Genomic DNA, 4,978 nt, shown 5'->3' with positions numbered 1-4,978 from the left:
TCCAGGGGCGATTTATGAAGATGTTGGCAGGGCTGGATTTTTTTTTTCACTTTGAAGAAAGATTTGATAACTGGGATTGTATTCTCTGCAGCAACGGAGGTGAAGAAAAGACTTAGTTGAGGTGAATAATATTATGTGAATAGGACCTGTTTCGCTGAACAAAGAGTGTAGGAAGGAACTGCAGGTGCTGGTTTAAACTGAAGATAAACACAAAAAGCTGGAATAACTCAGAAGGACAGGCAGCATCTCTGGAGAGAAAGAATTGATGATGTTTCGGGTCGGGACCTTCAGGTTGAAAACCAGCCATATATATGTAAAACACAATGACTGGAGATGTGTGTTATCCAACTAAGGGCAGAAATCAGAATCATGCGTTCATCTTTATTGACGTGACACCATAATAAATATATTGCAGAAAAAATCATTTAATGGGGTGGCACAGTGGCGCAGACCCAGATTTGATCCTGACTACGGGTGCTGTCTGTACAGAATTAGTTCAAGTTCAAGTTCAATTTCAAGTGAGTTTATTGTCATGTGTCCCTGATAGGACAATGAAATTCTTGGTTCGCTTCAGCACACAGAACATAGTAGGCATTTACTACAAAACAGATCAGTGTGTCCATATACTATAATATAAATATATACACACATGAATAAATAAACTGATAAAGTGCAAATAACAGAAAATGGGTTATTAATAATCAGAGTTTTGTCCGAGCCAGGTTTAATAGCCTGATGGCTGTGGGGAAGTGGCTATTCCTGAAACTGGTTGTTGCAGTCTTCAGGCTCCTGTACCTTCTACCTGAAGGTAGCAGGGAGATGAGTGTGTGGCCAGGATGGTGTGGGTCTTTGATGATACTGCCAGCCTTTTTGAGGCAGCGACTGCGATAAATCCCCTCGATGGAAGGAAGGTCAGAGCCGATGATGGACTGGGCAGTGTTTACTACTTTTTGTAGTCTTTTCCTCTCCAGGGCGCTCAAGTTGCCGAACCAAGCAACGATGCAACTGGTCAACATGCTCTCTACTGTGCACCTGTAGAAGTTAGAGAGAATCCTCCTTGACAAACCGACTCTCCGTAAACTTCTCAGGAAGTAGAGGTGCTGATGAGCTTTCTTGATAATTGCATTAGTGTTCTCGGAACAGGAAAGATCTTCAGAGATGTGCACGCCCATGAATTTGAAGCTCTTGACCCTTTCAACCATTGATTTCAACGGGGCTGTTGGTCCCCCTCCTACTCCTTCCAAAGTCCACAATCAGTTCCTTGGTTTTGCTGGTGTTGAGGGCCAGGTTATTGCGCTGGCACCATATGGACAGTTGCTCGATCTCTCTTCTATACTCTGACTCATCCCCATCAGTGATACGTCCCACAACAGTGGTGTCGTCAGCGAACTTGATGATGGAGTTCGCACTGTGACTGGCTACGCAGTCATGAGTGTAGAGTGAGTACAGCAGGGGGCTGAGCACGCAGCCTTGAGGTGCTCCCGTGCTGATTGTTATCGAGGCTGACACATTTCCACCAATACGAACAGACTGTGGTCTGTGAATGAGGAAGTCGAGGATCCAATTGCAGAGGGATGCGCAGAGATCCAGTTCTGCGAGTTTGGTAACCAGCTTGGAGGGGATGATCGTGTTAAATGCTGAGCTGTAATCGATGAATAACAGCCTGACATATGAATTTTTGTTGTCCAAGTGGTCCAGAGCGGAGTGGAGGGCCAGCGAGATCGCGTCCACCGTTGATCTGTTGTGGCGGTAAGCGAACTGTAGTGGGTCCAGGTTTTTGTCGAGGTATGAGTTGATTTGCTCCATGATCAACCTCTCAAAGCACTTCATCAATTAGTTCATTCTCCCTATGACCACGTGGGTTTTCTCCGGATATTCCAGTTTCTCCCACATCCGAAAGAAGTGTAGGCTTGTAGGTTAATTGACTTCTGTAAATTGTCCCTAGCGTGTAGGATAGAACTAGTGTATATTGTAGATTGCTGGTTGGTGTGGACTTGGTGGGCCGAAGGGCCTGATTCCATATATATGTTTTACTTATATATCTTAATTTCATTAACCAATATATTTGGTTAAATAAGTGGCATTATTTTTGACTTGTTTCTATAGTCAAAGGGTTAGATTGATGCATAACAGTGATAGAAGTCCGACTTCTCTTGCCTTGTTTCTATGGTTTTTTTTCATGCAAAACATCATGAATTACGATCTGATTTCCATACATGAATGTATTAAGGCCATTCATGTGCTGCACCTCTTGATCAGAGCCTGGCTCTACTGCAGACTGTAATTAGGAATGTAATTTAGCTTAACCTTATTCATACCTAATCCATTTAAAGCATAAATGCTACAGTTTGCACCAGATTGCACAATTTCAAGCTGAAACATGCAAAAGCTCTCCCTCCTGGTCACTACACTCCCTCGCAATTTCTCACTCTCAACTCTCACCCAATTTTGGCAGTACTGATACAAGCCAGGTGGCTCTTTGTGTGTTAGTCACAGAAGTGGATCTGCAATCACGCATTACAATCGCTCCACTCTTTTAAATCACACTGTTGATGACTCAATAGTAATCATGTATTGTCTTTCCACTGACTGGTTGGCACACAACAAAAGTTTTTCACTGTGCCTCGGTGCACATGACAATAAACTAAACTCCTTAAAGGGCCTGTCCTACCAGCATGCGATTGCATGCATCTAGCGCGACCAAACGTGGTCGCTTGAGGCGTACGGCCGCGCGGGGCCGGTCCCACTTCGAACCGCGGAGGCGTATGGAGTTATGTGGGGCTGGTCTTGACATTGCGTGGGGCTCCGAAAATCTTGCACTGCCTGAAAATTCCGCGCGCCAACAGCCTGTCAGCCCGCAGTTGCATTGAGTGCGAATGCAGCATCTTGACGGCGTACGCCTAGCACGTGGCATTATGCAATGACGTCACCGCTCAGCGTGCCATTGCATGATGACGTCACCGCCCGACGTCGTGCGACGTCCAAATTCAGTCGGCCCGCCTCCTGCCCAGCTGATTGGTGAGTATGATGTCGGGACCAGCCCCGCACAACTCCATACTCCTCCGCGGTTCGAAGTGGGACCGGCCCCGCGCGGCCGTACACCTCAAAGGACCACATTTGGTCGCACTAGACGCATGCAAACGCATGCTGGTGGGACAGGCCCTTCACTCCAGTGGTGGACATTTCCACCTTGAGATATTGTTTCTGACTGTTTACCCTATCTATGCCACATAATTTTATATGCAATTATATATAATTTATATGTTTCTTGAGCACTCTGCATATTCTTTGATTTCATCAATGACTGAAAATGCACAACCCTCCACAGTTGAGAAATACAAAGGACCACCATCCCCTGAATGAAGACATGTCTACTTATCCCTATCCTAAACAGGCTACTAGCAATTTGTAATTATCAATTGGATCTTCTTTTAAATTCTCTTCATACTTTACAACCACAAACATCAACCCATAAAGTGTGGTGGATCTGGAATTCTTTGCCACAGAAGGCTGTGGCCAAGTCAGTGGATATATCTAAAGCAGAGATAGATAGATTCATGATTAGTACAGGTGCCAGCGGTTATGGGGAGAAGGCAGGATAATGGGGTTAGGAGGGAGAGATAGATCAGCCATGATTGAATGGCAAAGTAGACATAATGGGCCGAATGGCCTAATTCTGCTCTTATCACTTATGACCTCATGACCTTATGGCATGATAATATATTAAATCCTCAGTGTACTCCCTCCGTGCCAAATACATACTTACTTACCGTACATCAGGAGACTAGAACTGCACTCCAGATGCAGTCAAGGACCCACACTATTGCAGCAAGTTCCTTACTCCTATCTTCAAATCCTCGTGTAATAAAGGCTAACACAACACTTGTTGAATCTGAATGTTGGCTTTTGGTGACTCTTTAATCAGTAGCACAATAGTCTTTTTAAGCTTAGCTAATTGCGTTGCCTCGTCTAAGTTCCTGACTTTTTACTTTATAACAGAAAACCACTTCAGTAAGTGTGTCTCAACTAATAACAAAAGCTGTCTACTCAAACAAGAAGTGTTGTCACCAAACAGATATAACTATATGATGGTTAGAATTACCTAAGGCATACTTGGATGATGTCATTTCATATTGTGATGCGTTTGAGCTGACTTGTTGACATTCTGTAGATTTTCCTTTTCTCAATTAATTCTGCAATGTTCTATTTTACTTCGGAGTCACGTGAGTGACTACGTGAAGAACCCCGCCAGGACGCATGCGTGTCATATTGCTTTCACGCTTGCGAAACGACAGGCGGGGTGGAGCGTTCCCCCGCAGCGGTAAGTTTGAAACCGCGACCTGCAGGTAAGTGATTTACTCTGCGGTAGTTTTTGTCCCTGCGCTGTTTTACACAGGGGGGGGAAGCTGGACAAAATAGTGTCCACAAGTGCTGCGAGTAAAGCTGGCTGGGGAGGACCGCGAAGTTGCGGGAGCCAGCAGCAGCTGAAGGCACAAGCCCCGTAAGTGGGATCAGCTGTGCCGACTTTTGGTCCCGCGCCGGCCAGAACACCACGGCCGGGCGGGAGACTATTCAGAATGGGGCCGTCGACTTTGACAAGTCGAAAACGGCAGGAGGCGGGGTGGAACGACGTTCCCCCGTAGCGACAATTTAAACCAGGACCTGCAGGTAAGAGTAGTCTGCGGTCTTTTTGTGTTTTCCCATGCTGATTACAGGTAGGGAGCATGGAAAAGTCGAAGAAACCAACGAGGGCTGCGACAAAGCTGGTGGGCCAGCAGCGGCCAGCGGCACTTGAATCACCTATAATGGGATCAGCTGTGCCCGATGTCGCCTCCGCACCGGCCAGATCCACTCCGCGGCCGGGCGGTAAGGCAAAACAAAAAGCCATCAAAGTCGTGGACTCAGATGAGTCCGACTTTGAGCAGCCGCGGGCGGCCAGCGACCGTGAGCGCTGGAGCCGGATGGAGCGGTGTGTGGA

The sequence above is a fragment of the Leucoraja erinacea genome, chromosome 2 (genome assembly GCF_028641065.1).
Source record: "Leucoraja erinacea ecotype New England chromosome 2, Leri_hhj_1, whole genome shotgun sequence".
NCBI classification, from domain to species: domain Eukaryota; kingdom Metazoa; phylum Chordata; class Chondrichthyes; order Rajiformes; family Rajidae; genus Leucoraja; species Leucoraja erinaceus.
Note: the sequence above shows the minus strand (reverse complement) of the source record.